This window comes from Schistocerca nitens, unplaced genomic scaffold, assembly GCF_023898315.1.
Source record: "Schistocerca nitens isolate TAMUIC-IGC-003100 unplaced genomic scaffold, iqSchNite1.1 HiC_scaffold_362, whole genome shotgun sequence".
NCBI classification, from domain to species: domain Eukaryota; kingdom Metazoa; phylum Arthropoda; class Insecta; order Orthoptera; family Acrididae; genus Schistocerca; species Schistocerca nitens.
The window spans coordinates 17,449-40,661 of NW_026045896.1; the positions used below are offsets into that span (position 1 = coordinate 17,449).

The following is a 23,213-nucleotide window of genomic DNA, read 5'->3' on the forward strand; positions in this document are numbered from 1 at the left end:
TCTATCCTTTCTATATTTTTGTTGTTCCATCCTGCACCTTCTTATGTATTCCTTCCATGTTTCAGCTTCCCTTCTTTGCCTAGTGCTGGTTGCTATCTGATTTCTTAGTATTCGTACAGGAGCATGTTTCCCCTCCAAATGTTGTCAATTTTCCGTAGACAGTGTCTGTGTTTCCCCTAGTTGTTCATGATTCTACAGCTTTAATTTCTCTTCAGGCAGTTTCTGTTTTGTGCCATTCCTGTTTTGCCATTTTGCATTTTCTATCAATCTTATTTTTTATATATCTGCATTTCCTTTTGTCTGCTTTATTTGTTGCAGTTTTGTACAGGGTGACAATTATTGAAATAAAATGGTCATAACTTCTGAACGGTTTGCGTTAGGAGGTTCAAACTACATAGTTGGCCATGGCCCATGATGGGAATTTGTATGCACATGCATGGTTTGGTTTAGCAACGAAGCCCACTTTCATTTGGATGGGTTCATCAATAAGCAAAATTGGCGCTTATGGGGGACTGAGAGCCCACATTTTGTGATTGAGAAGTCTCTTCACCCTCAGTGGCTGACTATGAGGTGTGCAATGGCCAGTCATTGAATAATCAATGCAATATTCCTTGATAGCCTGGTGACTACCAAATGGTACATGAAGATTTTGGAAGAAGATTTCATCCTCATTATCCATAGTGACAATGGTTTTGACAAAATGTGGTTCATGCAAGACGTAGCTCGACCCTATTGAAGCAGGAGAGTGTATGACGTCCTGGAGGAGCACTTTGGGGACCACATTCTGACTCTGGGGTACTCAGAGGCCACTGGCATGGTCCTTGATTGGCCACCATTTACTCCGGATCTGAACACATGCAACTCTTCTTGTGGAGCTACATTAAAGACAAGGTTTGTAGCAATAACCCGAAAACCATTGCTGACCAGAAAACAGTCATCTGGAGTTCATCACTGCATCGGTGTTGTGACACTTCAGCGGGTCATGCAGAATTTCACTATTTGTCAGCGCCATATAATTGCCATTGTGGCAGGCATATCAAACATGTTCATAACCTAAATCCAAATATCTGTAATGATGTTTACATGTTGAATAAAGCTTGTGCATGCCATAGTTTGTCACTAATTTACATTTTTTTCATATAATTCAGTAACTGTATTTTCTCCTTCTTCCAATTGAATCCAATGTCTCATTTGTTATTCTAGGGTTTCTACCAGGCTGTATGCTTTTGCCTATTTGACTCTTGCTGCATTCATAATTTTCTCTCTCAAAGCTATGCAGTCATCTTGTGTGATATTCCTTTTCCCTTCCTTCAGTTAATCATTGCCTGATGCTCCATTTGAAACTCTTGGCCACTTCTTATTCTGCCATTTTATCCAGGTCCACCACCTAAAAGTCTACTTTTTATGCTTTTTCTTCAGTTTCAATCTGCAGTTCATAACCAAAGGAATTGTATCCAGAATCCACGTCCAACTCTGGAAATATTTTTCTGTTTAAAACCTGACTTCAAAATATGTGTCTTATCACTATAAAATCTATCTGAAACCTTACGGTGTCTCCAAGCATCCTTGACATATACAGCCTTCTTTCACAATTTTTAAAACGAGTCCTAGCAACAATTAATTTGTGCTCTGTGCAAAATTATACTAGGTGACTTACTCTTTCAGTCCTTTCCTCCAGTTTATGTACGCCTGCTCTTTTTTCCTTTTCACATTTTTGTAAGCCTGCTATTGAAGTCCAGTCCCCATCAGAGCTATACTTTTGTCTTCCTTAACTACCTGATTAATTTCTTTTATCTCATCATACCCTATTTCAATCTCATCATCATCTGTGGAACTAGTAGGCATATAAACCTGTACTACTGTGGTGGGTTTTGGCTTTGTCTCTGTCTTGGCTATGATATTGTGTTGACAGTGCTGTGCTGTTCATGTTAGCTCACTCACATTCCTATTTTCTTACTCATCATTAGATCTACTCCTGCATTACTACTTTCTGATTTTGTATTTGTAACTGTGTACTCACCTGTCAGAACTTTGTTCTTCCTGCCATTGTACTTCACTGACTTCCTTAGCCCACCCATTTCTCTTTTTAAATTCTATAACATATCTGTCTGATTATGGGATGTAACCTTCCTCACTCTGACCTGTAGAATGCCAGACTTTTTCTTCATAATAAGATCCATGTGAATAGTTCCCACTCGGAGAACCACAATATTTCACCTTCATAATATTTTGTCCTTACCTGCCATCGGGGAAATATAATGGCTGTAGTTTGTCCTTGCTTTCAGCCTTTTGCAACACCAACAGAGTGAGATCATTGTGGCTAATGTTAAAGTGCCAGATCAGTCTATCAACCTGACTTATTAAGTAATAGAACACAGTGTGTTGTCCTCAACGGCGAGTGATCATTGGAGACAGGGGTAACATCAGGAGTGCCCCAGGAATGTGCCGTAGGACCGTTGCTATTTTCTATACACATAGATGATCTGCAGGAAGGTGTCGAAGATAAGTGACTGAAGGTTGAAAAAAGACGGAAGAGTCAAAATTTGTAGTCAGGGTGATCAATGGCAGCTGGCTCAAATGTAGAAAAATGTAAGTTAATGTTGGATGAGTACAAAAAACAAACCTGTAATGTTTGGATGCAGCATTAGTAGTGTCCTACTTGTCACAGTCATGTCGTTTAAAAATCTGGGTGAAACGTTGCGAAGCAATATCACATGGAAATAGCATGTGAGGACTGTGGTAGGGAAGGCGAATGGCCGAATGGCACGCACACACGCTGTGAGTTTTTTGCAAGTTCTGTTTGTTTCATATTCCAAGTTTTAATAATATTGATGACTGTCTTTTATCTTATGCCACTGTTTGTGATTGTGTAATATTGTCAATTAAGCCATAAAGATGTACCTAGCCAAAGGACTGAAGTTATTGACTGCAGGTCAGACAGCAAATATACAAAATGTTGTCAAGTTAGTTTTTTTTTCAACAGTGCTGTAACAAGATTTATTTTGTATATGCATTTTTTAATTTCAATACATTTGACAGTAAAATTAACTTTTTCTTCTTCTAGTCACATTCAGGCATCCTAGGAGGTGGCCATTATGTGTCATATGCGTGCAATCCAAATGGACGGTGGTACTGCTACAATGACAGCAGTTGTAAGGTAAGTCGCTAATATCTACTATTTAATTGGTGCAGTAAAAAAGATCTCATTCTTGACTTACAGAACTCAGATTAATATAATTAAAGCAGCAAGGTGCATTAAAGCAGGAATCACAGAAATACAGGGTGAGGCAGTGAAACGGCACGATTTTGTAAAACCACCAAAGATTTATTTACAAGTAAAATCATAATAGTTGAACATGGATCTCAAGTACAAGAGTGGAAATTAAAGATTTAACTTAAAAACAATCATTTTTTAAATATGGTGTCAGTGAGGTGTCGTCCTTGGTTTTGCACACATTGTCTAAGCCTGAGATGAAATTGTCCCATGACGTTTCGTAGCATCTGTACTGGAATGTTGTTAATTTCCTGTCGAATTCGCTCCTTCAGGTCTTCTTTTGTTCTTGGGGGATTTTCCTGGAAGACTTTGCACTTGAGGTAGCCCCAAAGAAAAAAGTCTGGTGCCGTAAGATCTGGTGAACGGGCAGGCCAGGGGAAATCGCCATTCCTGCTGATTAGACGTCCTGGAAATGCAAGTCTGAGCAATTCCATTGAGACATTAGCAGTATGGCTTGTTGCACCATCTTGCTGGAAGAGTGTTTCAGCATCTGGATCATGTCGATCAATTCCAGGCAGACCAAAAATGGTCAACATGTCAGCATAACGTCCAGAGTTTACCGTCACTGTGTTGCCATCTTCATCTTCAAAAAAATAGGGCCCCACGATTCCACGAGATGACATTGCGCACCAGACTGTTACTTTTTCAGAATGGAGAGGGTTTTCATCAAGTTCGTGCGGGTTATCTGAGGACCAATATCTGAAGTTTTGCTTATTTACGTACCCACTAAGATGAAAGTGGGCTTCATCACTCATCCATAAGTTATGCACTCTTTCTTCATTTCGTTCAATAACGTTAAGCATTGACTGGCAAAAGCGTATACGGTTATTGTAGTCATTAGGTTTAAGGGCTTGCACTACCTGAATTTTGTATGGATGATAGTGAAGGTTACTCTTCAAAATCCGTCTTACTGATCGATTGCTGAGACCAAGTTCTGCGCTGTGCCGTCTCGCGGATTTTCGCGGACTTCGTCCCAACGCTTCGCGCACACGATTAATGTTCTCGGGTGTCCGGATTGTTTTCGTGCTGCCGCCTCTTTTCTTTGTTGTGCTAGCAGTAGCTTCAAAGGTTTTAACCCAAAGGAGAATGGCTTTCCTTGATGGCACGGGAGCCCGTGGCGGCAGGTTGAATTCATGACGAAAGGCGCGTTCAGCACCAACCACACTATCCGCGTTTTTGTAATATGCCTTTACGGCATATGCACGTTGCGCACTCGACCAACGCTCCATGGCTACTGAAACTTCCACCACTCTAGACGCCCAAGGTCACTTCCCCCACTCTCGCAACCCCCCTCCGCGCCCGACAACCACTATCGAAATCGTGCCGTTTCACTGCCTCACCCTGTATATGGGAAATAATCTTATTTATCTCTGCTAAAGAATTCATGTAGAGAATAAAAATACTTTTTTTCAAGCAAGAACTCTTTTAGACTGCTTTTAAATAGGTATTACCACCTCATTGACACACAAAATTACTTGGAAGTGACTTGAAGATTTTTGTGCTAATGTATTTTACACGTTTCTGACCCGGTAAAATTTTTCAGGCCACAGTGTATTTCACAGTTCCTTGTTGTGTTATGATGATGGTATGACTCATTCATTTCAAATTAAAGAGGATTGTGAAGCATGAATGTCACGATTTAAAAGCAATATTGTGAGGAAGCGATTAGTATTCATATTTGCTTAAAAAGATTACAACATGGTTTTCTTAGAGTCGCTCCACACACAATTTGGACAAAGTTTTTCTGACTTGCGAAGACTTTTCAGACATCATTGAATTTTCCCAGAAGATTATTCCGTGACACATAAGCAAATAGAAGTAGGCAGATTTTGAGACATTCATATCTTTGGTTCTGGCAATTATCCAGATGGCAAATGTTGCTGGATATTTGGTGGGTGTTGAATTCCCAGTGAAGCCTGTTAGCTGTCTGGACACTCGTGTACAGTGTTTATCTCTAGTGAGCTTCTTTTTTCAGAATAGTAATAAATATAATTGGTCTTGCTGAGGTTGACCCTAGGTTGTTGGATATTTTATTGTCTATTGCTATACTTGTCATCAGTGCTTGCTTTCTTTGAGGACAGTGGTCGGTTGTTAATATATGAAGTGCGTTATAACCCAAGAACACGATAATTAATTGCTCGAACAGTACCCACTCGTGAATGGTGAGTACAGGGTGACGCACGGGAGACGGACGGTTTTGAACTGCGTAGTACAGTGGTGGGAGGTGGTCGTGGTGGGGATAGTTCTGATCCACATAAGACGCAATTTCATTTACTCAGTCACTATGGAGAAGTGGGACTTGCAACGTCGAGTGTTCGTCTATGACAGTTTCGTGAGAAGTTGGGAGTCTATTATTGCTATGTAGCGATTGTTTCGTGCGCAGTTTAGTGTCGGTCGACATGGAGCTGTTCCAATCTGTAACACAATCCTCAGATGGGTGGAAAACTTCAGATCAACTGCAAACATACTGGATAAGAAGCATCCTGGCCCGAGTCACAGAGTAAAGACACCAGAAAATGTTGAAAGGGTCAGGCGAGCGGCAGTCAGAAGCCCAGGACGGTCAGCTAGATGTCGTGCTAGTGAGTTACGAATCAATCGTGAATCGGTTAGATGAATTTTGCATAAATAATCAAAATTCCATCCCTACAAAATGCTCATTGTCCAACAACTTAAGGAAACTGATTTTGCTGTACGAGAAGACTTCGCTTACAGAATGCAAGTGATTTTGGGATCGAATGAAAATGAAATTTTATTGATGAACGATGAAGCTCATTTTCATTTAAACGGGACCGTGAATAAGCAAAACCTACATTCCTGGGCTCCAGAGCATCCACACCTTATCCACCAGCGTCCTCTACACTCAGAAAAAGTAAGTCTGGTGTGCTCTTGGCTCTGTTGGCATTATTGGACCTTATTTTTTTTTTTGAAGAGAATGGGGGCCACAGTTACTGTTAATTTGGTTCATCACATTTGTATGTTTGGAACATTCTTGAAACAAGAACTAAGAAGACAACGAATTCCTTTAAGACGCGTTTGGTTCCAGCTGAATGGGGCAACATCGCATACCGCAAACACTTCAATGACAGTTCTTAGACGCATGTTTCCTGGCCGGATTATCTCACGTTTTGGCAATGTTCCTTGGCTTCCCAGGTCTCCCGACTTGTCAGTATGTGACTCTTTTCTGTTGGGGTACCTTAAGAACTGTGTCTATAACCACAGACCACGAAATTTGGACGAGTTGAAGAATGCAATCATTCAGGAAATTCCTGCCATCCCTGCAGAGGTTTTAATCCATGTGATGGAGGATTTTGAGAAGAGACTTGAGTCCTGCATTTGAAATGATGTCCTGCATTTGAAATGATGGACATCACCTTGACATTATTTTTCACAAATAACTTTAACTAAAATGGAAAATAATGATCTTTGATTTTGTGTAAATAAACATGCATTAATTTTAAAGTTGGCTGAGTATTATTTCATTAAACACCATTCGTCTCCCATGTGTCACCCTGTACAATACAATTAACACTACACAATCGCCCGGTGGAGCCTTATGTTCCAGCCTGTATAGCAATTAGTTCCCATGGGGCACAGCTGGCAGGTTGCTCACACCGCTGCTGTTTTAGCATGACGGGTGGTCTCCAGTGGCCAAATTGAGCACAAACTTCACACGCCAACTATAAAGTGGCGCACGCACACACACACACACACACACACACACACACACACACACATTTTGTAGTTAATAGCAAGGTGTGATCAGATAATAATGGGAATTTTTGTTTTTCTCAAAGAATCTTTATTTATTCATCATCAACAACTTTCTCCCCTTAAAAGTAATCACCCTCGGATATAATACCCTCGTGTCAGTGTTTTTTTCCAATCTCGGAAGCACCTCTTGAACTCTTTTCATTATGGTGTTCAGCTCCTTCAGCAATTTTGTTTTTGTCTCATCAGTGGTGACAAAACGATGTCCTTTTATCGTTCTCTCCAGCCTCAGGAATAGAAAGAAGTCGTAGGGGTCCATGTGTTGTGAATGCGATAGCTGAAGCAACATAGTGGTCTTGTTTCTTGTGAAAGAATATCATACGATTATTGAGGTGAGAGCAGGGTTTTTTGGCTCTTCAGGCAGTTTCCATTGTGGCGATTGGGCCTTGGTTTCGACATCGTGCCAAATACCCATTTTTCTTCACCTGTGATGACCTCCTTTAGATGTTCTGGATCATTGTCAACATCATTCAGCAATTCTTGAGTGATGTCTATGTGATATCATTTTTGATCAAAATTCAATAATTGCAGAACAAACTTTGCTGCTACGTGTTTCATGCAAACGACGTCCAAAAAAATTGCTTGGCTGAGGCAGAGGATATGCTGACATCATCAGGAACCTCTCTGATGGTGATAAACCAGAACCATTGCTTCTTCCACATTGTAGTCAGTAACTGATGTGCTAGGGTGCCCAGGGCAGTTGTCGTCTTCGTTTTCTTGACCCTCTTCGAAACATTCATACCACTTGTAAACTCTTGTCTTACTCATAGTAGATTTGCCAAAAGTGACAGCCAACATTTTGAATGCGGTGCTGCACTTTATTCTATTTTCCAACCAAAATTTACAGGAAATTCTTTGATCCAACTTTTTCGGAAGTAAAGATTCACATGTGTAACCTTTTTAACTATCAACAGGAAACTAAATATTCAAAATAGCTGAAAATCAAAATTACATTGGAACATGTGTACCAACAAGATATTTAAAAAAAATTGAAATTCATTTGTATAAAGTCCATGAAGGTAAAAAATTCCAATTACTTTTTGATCACACCACTACATGAGAAATAGCAGTGGACCAAAGACAGAACCTTCTGGAACTCCCTAATGAACTGTTTCCCAGTCAGACTCTACCCCTCCTACCTGCATGTTGTTACAATCTAGCACTATTTTCTGTTGTCTGTTCTGTAGATAGTAGTTGAACTAGGTGCCCATTTGTCCTTAGATTCCACAGTGACATACTTTCTGTATAAGTATTCTATGATTGACACAGTCAGAGGCCTTAGACAGGTCACAAAATATGCCAACAGGCAATATCTTCTTTTAAAGGCATTCTAAAATGTTATTGGTAAATGAAAATATAGCTTCAGTTGTAGAGGTACCTCTCTGAATCCAGATTGGTTTTTAGTAATTATTGCAAAGTCTTTTTGATGATTAACTATCCAGGCATATATTAATTTTTTGAGGACTTTAGAAAATGCAGTCAAAAAGAGAGAGGATGTTTTTTGTAGAGGGACTTTAGAATAGCATATGTCATCTTGTCAGGGAAGAACCTAGTTTGAGAGGGACACTGAAGATAAGAGCTAGGTTTTAAAAAAAACTGATTACAGCAGGCTTTTAGCAGTTTGCCGGAAATATTGTCTACACCAGTTGAATTTTCACTTCTTAAAGATATTATGGCTTTGCTTACTTCCTATACTGCTCCAAAGAAATTGGGAAATTATCTTTCAGTATTTATATGACCCTTTCTAAGGAGCCTTTGTGTCCCTTTCTCTCATCAACACATAGAGAGTCCATACAATTTTTTTGCCATGATCTCTTGAGTATGTGCATGTTTACCTTCATTGTTGAGAACAATGTTTTGCACCAGTTTCACTCATTCTCTCTTCGCATACAGTTATGATTTTGTTACTAGATTTATTAATTTTGGAGCAAAGATATGAACTTTCTGACTTCTGAAAAATTTTACTTGGAATTTTACAATACTTCTTATCGTGATTTAACTGGTTGGGGATGTCTAAATTTTTTTAGTTGATGTATACTTCTTATTTCCTTTTGCATTAAATCTTAATACCAGTGGTTATCTAGGGCTTCTTGGTGAGTTTTTTGGTTTGGAGTTTGTGTATTCTTTTTGGGAAGGTATTTTCAAATATCAGTGTCTATTCAGTAATAAAAAGATGGAATTGGCATTATCTAAATTATGCACAGATCTCCAACCTCCTGCAGCTCATGGTCTATTGGTTAGTGTTACTGCCTCTGGATCACAGGGTCCTGGGTTCGATTCCCAGCCAGCTAGGTGGTTTTCTCTGAACGGGGACTGCATCTTTGTGTTGTCCTCGTCATTCTATCATCATTCAGGAAAATGGTGAGACTGGATAGTGAAAAGATTGGGAATTTTACGGGCACTGATAACCATGCTGTTCAGCATCCCATAAACCAAATTAATAGTAATATAATAATAATAATAATAATAATAATAATAATAATAATAATAATAATATAACAGGATACCCCAGTCAGAATTAGAAAACATCAAACAACAAGTACAACAAATACTGGAACAAAATAATGTGCAATTAGAAGAAGAAGAAGAAGAAGAAGAAGAAGAAGAAAATACAGTAATGGACTCAAACGTCCCAGAGAAAACAAACAAAGAACAAAATGCGTCAATTAAACAATCAGAGGAAAACGAAATATTAAGACAGCCACCAGAACAAGCACAAATAGAACATGAAGTGACACACATGTTAGATATAGAAGAAAAATTTCAGTTGACATATATAGAATACAAAGACACAAATACAGACATTAGACCATTCATGCATAGACCACCAAATAACCCACAAGTCGAAACAACAATAACAACTATCAACACAATCATACACAACAAAATAAATGAAAATACAACTATGGAAGAGTTACAACTACTGGTTTATGTAGGAGCACTCACTACACTAAATATACACACTAGGCAGAGATCAGAACCAACCAACACACAGAAGAAACCCGCAAAACCAGCATGGCAACACAGGCTACAGATCAGAATAGAAAAACTGAGAAAGGACATCGGACAGCTAACACAATTTATAAGAAATGAAATATCAGACAAAAAACAAAAAAAGTTAGGTAAAATCTCACAACAAGAAGCAATAGAGCAATTAGATGAAAAGAAGCAGAAATTACAAGCATTGGCCAAATGACTTAGAAGATACAAAAAAAGTGAAAATAGAAGGAAACAAAACCAAACATTCAACACAAACCAAAAGAAATTTTATCAGACAATAGATAACACACACATTAAAATAGACAATCCACCAAACATAACAGACATGGAACACTTCTGGAGCAACATATGGTCAAACCCGGTACAACATAAGACATGCACGGTGGATACAAGCGGAAACAGACTCATACAAGATGATACCACAAATGCCTGAAGTGATAATTTTGCAACATGAAGTCACCCGAGCAATTAATTCTACACACAATTGGAAAGCCCCTGGAAATGATAAAATAGCAAATTTCTGGCTAAAGAAGTTCACCTCAACACATTCACATCTAACTAAATTATTTAACAGTTACATTGCAGACCCATACACATTCCCTGATACACTTACACATGGAATAACCTATCTGAAACCTAAAGATCAAGCAGACACAGCAAACCCAGCTAAATATCGCCCCATAACATGCCTACCAACAATGTACAAAATATTAACTTCAGTCATTACACAGAAATTAATGACATATACAACACAGAACAAAATTATAAATGAAGAACAAAAAGGCTGTTGCAAAGGAGCACGAGGATGTAAAGAGCAACTGGTAATAGATACAGAGATGACATATCAAGCTAAAACTAAACAAAGGTCGCTACACTATGCATTCATTGATTACCAAAAAGCTTTTGATAGTGTACCCCACTCATGGTTACTACATATATTGGAAATATACAAAGTAGATCCTAAATTGATACAGTTCCTAAACATAGTAATGAAAAATTGGAAAACAACACTTAATATCCAAACAAATTCAAATAATATCACATCACAGCCAATACAGATTAAGTGTGGAATATACCAAGGAGACTCATAAAGTCCTTTCTGGTTCTGTCTTGCTCTGAACCCACTATCCAACATGCTAAATAATTCAAATTATGGATTTAATATTACTGGAACATACCCACACAAAATCACACATTTGCTATACATGGATGATCTAAAACTACTGGCAGCAACCAATCAACAACTCAACCAATTACTAAAGATAACAAAAGTATTCAGCAATGATATACATATGGCTTTTGGAACAGACAAATGTAAGAAAAATAGCATAGTCAAGGGAAAACACACTAAACAAGAAGATTACATATTGAATAACCACAGTGACTCCATAAAAGCGATGGAAAAAACAGATGCCTATAAATATCTAGGATACAGACAAAAAATAGGAATATATAATACAAATATTAAAGAAGAACTAAAAGAAAAATATATACAAAGACTAACAAAAATACTGAAAACAGAATTGACAGCAGGAAACAAGACAAAAGCTATAAATACTTATGCTATACCAATATTGACCTACTCATTTGGAGTAGTGAAATGGAGTAACACAGACCTAGAAGCACTCAATACACTTACACGATCACAATGCCACAAATATAGAATACATCACATACATTCAGCAACAGAAAGATTCACATTAAGCAGAAAGGAAGGAGGAAGGGGATTCATCGACATAAAAGACCTACATTATGGACAGGTAGACAATTTAAGAAAATTCTTGCTAGAACGAGCAGAAACTAGCAAAATACACAAAGCAATCCCTCATATAAATACATCGGCTACACCACTGCAATTTCATAACCACTTCTACAACCCTTTAGATCACATAACATCAACAGATACGAAGAAAGTAAATTGGAAAAAGAAAACACTACATGGCAAGCGCCCGTATCATCTAACACAGCCACACATCGATCAAGACGCATCCAACACATGGCTAAGAAAAGGCAATATATACAGTGAGACGGAAGGATTCATGATTGCAATACAGGATCAAAAAATAAACACCAGATATTACAGCAAGCATATTATTAAAGATCCCAATAGCACAACAGATAAATGCAGACTTTGCAAACAACAAATAGAAACAGTAGATCACATCACAAGTGGATGTACAATACTAGCAAATACAGAATACCCCAGAAGACATGACAATGTAGCAAAAATAATACATCAACAACATGCCATAAAACATAAACTAATGAAACAACATGTTCCCACATACAAGTATGCACCACAAAATGTACTGGAGAATGATAAGTACAAATTATACTGGAACAGAACCATTATAACAGATAAAACACCACCACATAACAAACCTGACATCATACTCACCAATAAAAAGAAGAAATTAACACAACTAATCGAAATATCCATACCCAATACAACAAGTATACAGAAGAAAACAGGAGAAAAAAAATTGAAAAATACATCCAACTGGCTGAGGAAGTCAAGGACATGTGGCATCAGGATAAAGGTGACATAATACCGATTATACTATCAACTACAGGAGTCATACCACACAATATCCACCAGTACATAAACACAATACAGCTACATCCAAACATATATATACAACTACTGAAATCCATAATTATTGATATGTGTTCAATAACCCGAAAGTTCCTAAATACAATGTAACATATACCGTACAGTTAAAAGGAAGTCACGCTTGATGAAGGTCCGCGTCACTTTCCATTTTTAACCAGACCTGAGGTCTGAGAAAAATAGAAATAATAATAATAATAATAATAATAATAATAATCAAATTTTCTAGGTCTGGTTTGTCTCTGCAATTTGTTAGAAAGTTTACATTGAATCTTCCAACCACTACCATATCTCTTCTGTGTTTGAATATGTATGTTAAGAGAACATCTAACTCTTCTATAATGGGACTAAAATTCCCTGAAGATGCTCTGTATACTGTCACTACTGATGTATGAAGATTATTGGAAGACAATTCTATGGCCCATACTTCCAAATTTTGTTCTAAACAGTATTTTTGCATATCAGTTGCTCTACATGTGACAGTATTATTAACATAGATGCCAACACCACCTCTTTTTTTTATATTCTCTGCACAAAGATGTTGCTAAGTAATAATTATTTATCACAAGTTTTTTTTATATACCAGAATTAACATGGAGCCCACTAAAGCACAGAACATGGGAACAATCTATATCTGACGGCTCACAGATACCCTACCCAAGATACTTCCCACATCTCCTAAATTGGTGTTCTGTCACCCAACCTCCACAACATCCCTATGCCACTCCCAATCCCGACCCCTTGACACAAGGATCATATCTATGTGGAAGACCTAGGTGCAAAACCTGCCCAATCCACCCACCCAGCACTCCCTATTCCAGTCCTGTCATAGGTTTATCCAACACTATCAGGGACTGGACCACCTGTGAAAGCAGCCACATCATTTACCAGCTCTGCTGCAGTCATTGGACACCTTTCTATATTGGAATGACTACCATATCAGCTGTCCACCAGGAATGGCCACTGCAAAACTGTGACCAAGAGCAAAGTAGACCACCCTATGGAACAGCATGCAACTGTAAATAACACACTTCATTTCAGTGGCTGGTTCACTACACAAACCACCTTACAACAACAAATTCTCCGCTCCCACAATTATCCTGGACTCAACCTATGGTAACATACTGCTCTCACACCCTCCACCCAACAGCTTCTACCCACTCTGCCCTATCATCTCCTCCCCATCCTCATCTCCCACCATGTTTATTTGCAGCCTTCTGCCAATGTCCCTGTCCGTCTTTCACCACTCCTCTCCTTTTTGCTTATTTTTCCCCCATCTCCCTGCCCCATAACTTCCTGACACTGCACTTGTTGGCAGTCTAATCACTGTACACTCCACCAGACAATGTTCATCTCTCTCCCCACCTGTACACTACTATCCATGCCCCTTCCGCTTCCTCTTCCCCTTTCCCTCCAGATTCTGCTTGCATCCCACATGATGTTGCAATGCTGGAGGTGTGTGCATGAGGCGCTTGCGCCCCCCCCCCTCCCCATGTGTGTGTGTGTGTGTGTGTGTGTGTGTGTGTGTGTGTGTGTGTGTTTTTTTTTACTGAGAAAAGCTGTGGCAGAAAGCTATATGTGAAGGTCTTTTAATTGTGCCTGTCTGCAACTTGACGTGTCATCTTTATGGTAAGTAGCGATCTGTCTTTTCCTACATTGCTGTCCTTTCCTATTTTCCTACATTGAAGACATCAATTATAAATTCATTGATCATAGTGCATTAATGTTTTGGTGATAAATTGCCAGTTTTTGTTGCACTGTTTTATCTTCAAAAAGAAATTTCAATTGAAGCTCTGGGCAAATTATTTTTCACTACCCATTCCTCAGGTTGATCAGTTTCTACACACTGAAAGATGAGGAAGGAGTAGTTTTGTCTTTTTTTTTTTCCACCAGCCAATTGTCCAGTATAGTCTTGTCTGTACCCATTCTTACAATTTTCTTGTGTTGTGATGCACTCTTTGTTCGAATCTAATGTTACTAGATGATTTTTCCCATCCCAGTTGAGAAAGGTTATTTATAACTTGTTCAGAAACTGGACTGCAGTTGTAAGAGAGCTGAATAACATGAAAAAGAAGGTGAGAGATACAGCTATAGTCTATCCAGTGTCTACATGAGCAACTAGAAAAGAAAACTGACAAGGGTACCACATAGAAATTGGATTTTTGTAATTTTTTGTATATCTACTGACATGAAAATCAACTTTGAAATTTCCGGTTACGTTTAACTCACTAGATGTAGGCTGAATTTTTGTCAGGCAGTGTGGCTCTTTGGTAGTGTGTTCACCTACCACAGGGGCAGCCTGGCTTTGATTCCCAGATAGTGCATATTTTTAAAGTATTTTAAGATGGAAAAAATGTAATTTTAAAAGAATTTAAACAGTCTTTGTTAATGATCTTTTATAAATGATTGGTAATTAAGAATTTCTATTTGCAAAAAAATTGAAATTTTGTTTACAGTATGTAATTAGACATGAGGAGACGTGCGTTTCTCATAGTGAATGACACTTAGATATGTGTTAATTAGCATATATTTTGTGTTAGTATTCGAACTGAAGGGGGAGGGGGAAGAGACTCAAATTGAATATTACATTTCGAGTGCTACCACTTTTTTAAAAAAATTGCACATCCAGTCACTTTCTGAGTTTATGATAAGATTTATTTCATGTACCAGTAACTAATTTCAAGCCACTGCAGGCTTGTCTTCGGGTGGAGGTGTTACAGGAACATTGTTCTTCGGGACCTGTACAGCTAGAATGCTGTGGTTGTGGTGCTGTTGGAAATGACGGAATTTAGTTACTAGTAATGAAAATGTCATTATATTTTCTGTACTCGCATTACACTGCCACATGATATTCGTGGAAAGTCTGTTCTTATAATTTTTTCCGTTAGTACATATATTATGCTCCATGGAAATGCTTGTAGAACATGCATAGAACATGCACCGTTGTTTAAAAATTTCTGTTGGCCAGAAATAAAATCCAGGCCACCCACATGGCAAGAGAACATTCTATAACAGCCATTCCTGCTGTCAAAAAGACCTGTGTAGATATAAAGATCTAGAAATACTCAGAAAACTTCAAATTTGATTTTGTTTAGAATTTTTTTAGAGTTGCGCTGCATCATCAGCAGACAACGTAAGACTGCAGTTGAGATTGTCTCCTAAATTGTTCATATAAATAAGGAACAGCAGAGGGCCTATAACACTGCCTTGGGGAACGCCAGAAATCACTTCTGTTTTATGTGAAGACTGTTCATCAATTGCTACGAACTGTGACCTCTCTCTGAGAGGAAATCATGAATCCAGTCAAATAATTGAGATGATATTCCATAATCACGCAATTTGACTACAGGCCGCTTGTGACGTACAATGTCAGAAGCCTTCTGGAAATGTAGAAATACAGAATCAATGTGAAATCTCTTGTCGATAGCACTCAGCAAGTCCGATTAAAATACACAAATGTATCACAATAAAACCCACAAATTTGAGGTGGCCCTGTCAGAAGCTTTATAACATCCACACACAAATCTGAGTAACTAGGCACAAAGGATGAGGAATTAAAATGAGAAAATGTCAAAACACACTGAAGTACAATGAGATTAAGTTCAGCCACGAGAGAGCAAGGAATGTTGAACATATTATGAACGTAGGAGCAGAGGTTGAATGACAAAGCTTACTTCATTATGATTTGTGAGGTCACAATATTGGGTGCTCACTGTACAAATGATATTCTTGGTCTGTAGCAGCCAGTGGGACTACTGCAAGCTTGTGAATACAAATCGTGCTGATGTACACAGTTGGCCTTAATAAACAGCCAAAGGAAATTCACATTTTTGGGCATTTTCTACATTAACCAAGTAGAGAATGTGAAAATTTCTCTGACCACCCCTCCATTTTACAGTCCTTCATGTAACAACCTTTCGATGATACTCTTTAGCTGGCAAAAATTATTCTAATTGCATAAAATAACCAATTTAGTTTTGAGTTGTTAGTTAAAGATTTACCTAGACTCAGATGATTATGAAAGAGTTTGAAATTTTGTAGGCAACTAAAATTTGTGGTTGGAATTGTCAGATTAATTTTATTTTGCTCTCTTTGTGATGGCAATTGGCCTGTGCAGCAATTTTGAAAGCATTCTTGGCATTGTATGGCCTCAGAAAGAATCTTGCATTACAGTGTTCTAGAAATTTCCATGAATTTCTAGGAATGTTCTGGTATTGGAAATTGTGGGTGCTTTCTTCTACATATTTCCTTCTGTAAAGGCATTATAAACCAAAGTTTGATGTGTGTGAGTCAATATTATTTTAGCAGCATATAAAAATGGATCAGTTATCAGTAAAATGGCAGACAGTCTCAAGCAATATCACAGAAATAAGACAACACAAAGAAACAAAACAGAAAAAAGAAAGAGAAAGATTACTTACTATAATTCAATGAATGCAATGCATAAGGGAAACTTGAAGTGAATAACAATATGAAAATATCGGAGAAGAAGCAAGAATTAGTGTGCTCAGATGAAAACGGAGTATCTAGTAAACAGCGGCTATTATGGAGGGAAAGAAACAGAGAAAGAATGAATGCTCTTCACAAATATTGACAAGTGGAAGTGTACGGGAATTGTGATTTAAAACTTGCAACATTCCGTTATGCTCCTATGAAAGAATACAGCCAACATTCCAGGGTCATCTTCCAAATATTGACAAGACATGTGGATGGCTGTGCCATAAATGAATGATTGGTTTCATAATAACAAATATAATTAAGTAAGTAAGTAATAACAAAAATAGCATTTGTTTAATAGTAAACATAAACTCTGTGTGGACGAAGCTGACAAGTGCAGCTAGTGTCTGTAAATGGTGTGACATTCAGTGATAATAACTGGTTCTGTTCATGGGGTACAGTATGTGAGACTAAAATTTGCTGTTTGTTCATGAAAATTAGTGTGACATTTGACAATTACCATTCAACCTGTGACATTTCAGAGGTTACATCAGTTGCACAGAAAACTACCTTAAATTCGATGATTCACCCGTTGCAGATCAAAACATTTAGTAGTTGAACCTCAAATACCATCTTACCCTTTCTATTCACGTGTGCCCTACCTGTTTCTTCCTTGTAATACAGCATATCCATGAAGGTCTGATAAATGCTTAGCATTTTCTAATGTCTCTTTTATGTTTCATTTAGGAGGTGAGTGAGTCTCAAATGGACACCAGCTCAGCCTATATGTTGTTCTACGAGCGAGAGGGGTTGGACCAGCAGCAGTACATGCCTAGTGTTGTCGGCAAGGCACCCGACACACGTGATCTCGATGATGAGTTCGATTCGGATCTTAAGAAACTCTGCTGCCTCATGTGAGTCAGTGAGGTTTTGCCCTGTGACATATCTCATTGGTCTCGTGTGAATATTTATCTTCTCATAACTGTGGTAAAAGCTAAAGTATTGTAAATTATTTGTTATTTTTTGTGTGTTGTGTAAATGTATGGTGAAATGTGTCACTCGAATGCATGCAAAATGTGTTAAAAGTGAGTGCCATGTGAAGATTGCTTTTATTGTAAATTGTTGATCAGTGTGAATAAGTTGCTCTTCTGTTTCATTCAAAGTATTTATAGACTTTTGTAGTCTTAATATAAGGCAATATTTTGCCCCCTTTAAAATCAAAAGAAGTTAGTGCAGAGAAGACAGATGTATCATACAAAGAAAATTCATACCTGATGACACTTTTGTGCTTTGTAATCAATGTCAATCTATCTGCTTTAAAGAATGTTTATATGTATTTTTGTACACTAATATACCCAATACCATTATGCCATATCTGTCCATAGTACTCAATCATCTCAGGTTCTCACAATTTAAGCTATGTATTTAGTTTATAGGAAAAATTAATTTTGTTTACCAGCTGTCTTCATAACAGATGTCATCTTCAGCAATATATGATTAGTTTTTCAGTACACAGAATTGTTTTGCCTTTTGTACCATACACCTTTTGTTTTATGTGGTGTTGTACAAGAAACAGTATATGTGGCATAAGACTGATAGCCCAGTTCATTTTTATTAGATATATGTTCCTTGTGGGAGGGTACATGTGCTGACGTCCCCAATTCTACAAGTTTATATTGCTAATACCATTAGATCAGTGGAATTCATAACATTATTCCTTGAAATCCATTTGCCTGTCTATAATGTCTCTATTTTATTGACATCAGTTCTTCAATTTTGTGCACTTTGCAGTAGAATCTAAAGAAGAAAGATGAGAAAAATCTTACATTTCTTTAAGGGGTCTATCATGCCCAAAATATTCTGTGAAGTATGCAAGCATAATGTTATTAGTAATGTGTATAGTGTATATTTTGAACAAAACATTATTTTAATATCATTACCTGCACTGCAGTTTTTTGTCAAAGGGTGTTCTTCATTAAAGTATTCACAGTCAGTTTATTTGCATGTGATGTGGAAGAGCCATTAAGAAACCAAAGAGGAGATTATATTTTATATTTTCTTTCATGTTTTTAGTTTATATATAAGATATTTAAAATCACCATGATTGCAGTGAATTCTGTACAAAGTATGTGATTGCCCTTGTTTAAATGGGACACAGATATTTAATTTTTGTATGTTGTGTTTCCATACACACGTTTTATCAGCATACCCTGCATTTTCTTGTGTTAATATTATTTTTGTAATTTAAATTAACCTCTTTTCCTCCCTTCACATGACAGTTTAAGTAAATTATAATTTTCTGTAAGTGTGCATTGATTCTGACTTACAAAAGAACAGTACCCATGTAATCAATGCGTGGTAACACTTTCCCGGCAGTTTTGTTAATTGAAACATCAAATATTACAGTTTTTCAGAATGAAGTTTGCTTAGCAAGTCATTCTCCAGGAATCCAAATTTTGTCATTGGTGGATAATCATCTATTAGTAAGCCCTTTCACAGGACCATCAATACAGTTAAAGTTCATAACAATGAATATGTTACTACCCTATGCTGCATTGTGTGTTTTCTGGTGCACTTTTAATATATTTTATTATGCCTGTACTATTGTTTTTAGTGCCATTTCCATACACATTTCATATTGTTTCTTTTTTATAGAAAAATGTCTGTAAGAAATTTTTATATGATCATTATTTACCTTTCCGCATAAAATTTAGTCCTCAGGTTCTTGCTGTTTCTTCTGTAAGACAAACAACTCATTATTACCTTTAGTCAGTAGCATTATTCTCAGCAGAATGTAGCTGTATTTTCCATTTACCATGTAGTTAAAGCAACACTAGTCAGTAAATGTTATTATGAACATATTAAATTCACAAAAACTACATTATTTCTGTACCTTGTGATCCCTTTCAGAAGTCTGAAGAAATAAATTGTGTGTTATTCTTTTAATTATGTATGGAAAAATATTAATTTAACAATTGACATGTGCAAGTCATTTAGATGTCTCATACAAGTTTATAAATGTGTGTTGTATATAAAATTGTTACACATTTCACTGTTATGTAAATGATAATGATAAAAATAATAATAATAGTTATAGTAGTACTGCTAATGTTCTGCCTTGATATTGCACACCTGTGTTAGATATTGATGAGAGATTATTAATACAGAAGATAAAATGAAGATAATATGTGTGGATAAAAGTACCAGGGAGCAATTCAGCCTAATTGTTGATTTTTGCAAAATATATATGAATTCCAGAGATTACACTATTGGTGATAATTTAAAAAAAAATTTGTTACTGTAAAGAATATGTTTATTGCATCTTTATACATAATTTGTAAATATACAGAGATATTATTGTTTTATCATATATCAGTGTGTGAGCTTTAATAGAAAATAAAGTGTTGCCTTATTGTTTAGTGTGTAGGTGTGGCAGTATTATGCCAGCTGTGAAAATGTAAATTAGCAGATGACGAGTGAGTGTGAGTATGTCTCCCATATTCATTTTCGTGAAAAAGGTGTATTTTCGTAGTAAACTATTACAAGTATTATTAATTGTATAAATCGAATGAAAACTATATAATTTAAATGTATGTTTGATAGTTTTTAAGCTTTAATGGTGTTTATGAAAGAAGATGAATCAGACATTATTTTATCTGTTGAGATAGAAATAAAAATATGTATAGCCACTTTTTGAATAGAAATTCATTCTTTAGTATGGCTATTTTCAGTGAGCATTGTTATCTCCCCTTAGAATACATGTAATAATGATTCTGGTGTTGTATATTCTGTAGTTTTTAAAGTGCTCCTTCTGAGTTGTGTTGAACCACTATAAATGGTAAGTAACTTGTGTAACAATTAGGCTGGATAATAAAAAATTTAAGATGAGAGAAGAGCGAGTTGCTACAAAATATTTGGCTTCACTTTTATGTGATAAGTGGTCCACCTCCGTAGCAGAGTGGTCACCCTTACCAAATGCCATGCAGAGGACCCAGGATCAATTTCCGGTACTGCCAGGGATGTTTCTTCAGTGGGAGGACTGGAATGGGATCGCAGCCTCGTAATGCGTTGATGAACTAAGTGACTGAGCAGCAGCAGCAGCAGCAGCTTCTGCTCACAAAAACTAACAATGGCCGGGAGAGTTTTGTGCTGATCCCACGCTCCCCGTACCACATCCAATTATGCCACTGGCAGAGGATGATGTGGCGGTCGTTCAGTACCGTTGGGCCCGCTAGGGCCTATGGATAGAGTATACATTATGTGCTGAATTAGTGTGAAAATAATGCACAACTTTTTTTTTGTGTGTAAACTTAAAATCATTGTGGCTCACACAGTTATACATTTGTTAATATCTGCTACTCTTGTTAATAGTTCAAATGTCATCCTGTCTTTCTCATGGCTGAAATTTTACAGACTTGAAAAATGATCTTTTAATGTTATTACACAGAGTGCCACACACTGAATTTGTTCTGAAAGTATCTGTGTAGTTTATGATCTGTGTGCATTAAACAAAACTTTGTTTCCCTTTTTTAATATTGATTTCTATATTTGATATGGGTAAGATGTTAGACATTCTGCATCAAGAAAAATTATTGATTTCCAGGACTTAATTGTATAATACTTTTCAGATTAAATATCTAATGGTTATTCTGGCTCTACAGTCCATTCTCATGAAACACTGATTTTGTGCAGTAAAACCTGCATGTTTTGTGCGGATGGATTGAAAAAGGAAGGTGTGGCCACTGGGAAGCTGCAGTATGAATAGTTTTGATATCATCATCAGCAGCAGCAGCATCATCATCATCTGGTTGGTGCAGTAAAGTCATACTGGATAACTGTGGCAAATAGCTGACAACTCAGCTTTTGAAGAGAGTAAGGAGCAAACAACTAAGTGGGCAACAGCATGTTGTTCTTATGAAGAACAGTAACAGTTCAATTTAACTGTCATTGGTAGGCTTGCTGGCCTAGTGTGGGTAGCCCATCATCTGCAGTCATTACAGTTAGCTGATTAGACTAAATTATCCTGACTGTATGATGATTATCCTGATGTTATAAAAAATAGTCACTAGGAAAAAAGTTCAGTCATATTGCAGCTTTTGGGCACCCGTGTCTTCCTTTTTCAAATAATCAGAAAAGTTGATAATAGCAGTTGCACAGAGGAATAAATTCCTATTCAAATAACTACTGGCAATGTTTTTATTTCTATCTGTATATGAAAATACATAGTTCACCATCCCCATCAATGTATTTACAGATGTTATCCTTTATGCTATACTCTTTAATAAAGTATATGCCAACTTCAGAAAATGAATATGACACTGGAAAAGCTTGTTACATTTTCTTCTGACTGACAATTACATTTTGTACAATGCTTAATTATTGTACAGTAGTGCAGCATTCTAGCAAGATACATTCCCTTTATAATTCAAATTTGTTTGTAAAAAAACCCTAAGTATTGACAATTAGAAATGAAATGTAGAAAATGTATGTTGCATTCCATATGCACATGTAAGTATTTTAAAGTGTATTTTATACAGTTTGAGTTATCATTCATTAAGATATTACTTTCAAATCTGGGACTGTGCTTGGATATATCCTTAATATTTTGTATCAAGAAATGTTTTTAAATGTGCAGGGACGGAATTGTTTCAAACTTAAAACTAAGATATATTGTGATATCAACTAGAAACCTTAATTCGTGTTTAGCATCTCCTAGTCTTATGCTATAATATTTTCTGGAACCTGTCAATATAGGGAATATATTCATCTATTGGATTACAGGCATGATATATTATTCAATGATTTTATGGCTTTTGTAGAAAGATTATATCATTTTGAAATTGTTAAATCTACTGCAGTCAAAGAATGATAATCCAGAAATGGAAATGGTCATACCTGTATATACTATATTACTTCCTGTGTTACTTGTTATCAGATTTATGTATACCTGTTGATTGAATAGAATGCATAGTAAACAGGAAATGATTTGTGCCATTGTCAGGGAGGAGTAGCTATGCACCTCCCTTTCATTACAGTATTCCTGAAAATATTCAGTTAATAAAAGATGAAATAAAATTGAATCTGGACTAATTTCTGAAATGCCATCCTCCTAGCTTGGCTATC

The 23,213-nt window shown here is 36.8% G+C and overlaps 1 long non-coding RNA gene across 1 annotated transcript; it reads left to right on the plus strand.

The window, feature by feature from the left end:
- The first annotated feature begins 3,063 nt into the window (after positions 1–3,063).
- Positions 3,064–23,170, plus strand: LOC126228328 (uncharacterized). The gene is made up of 2 exons (XR_007544127.1): positions 3,064–3,157; positions 17,838–23,170. It is a non-coding gene; the product is annotated as an uncharacterized LOC126228328 (long non-coding RNA).
- The last annotated feature ends 43 nt before the right edge of the window (positions 23,171–23,213 follow it).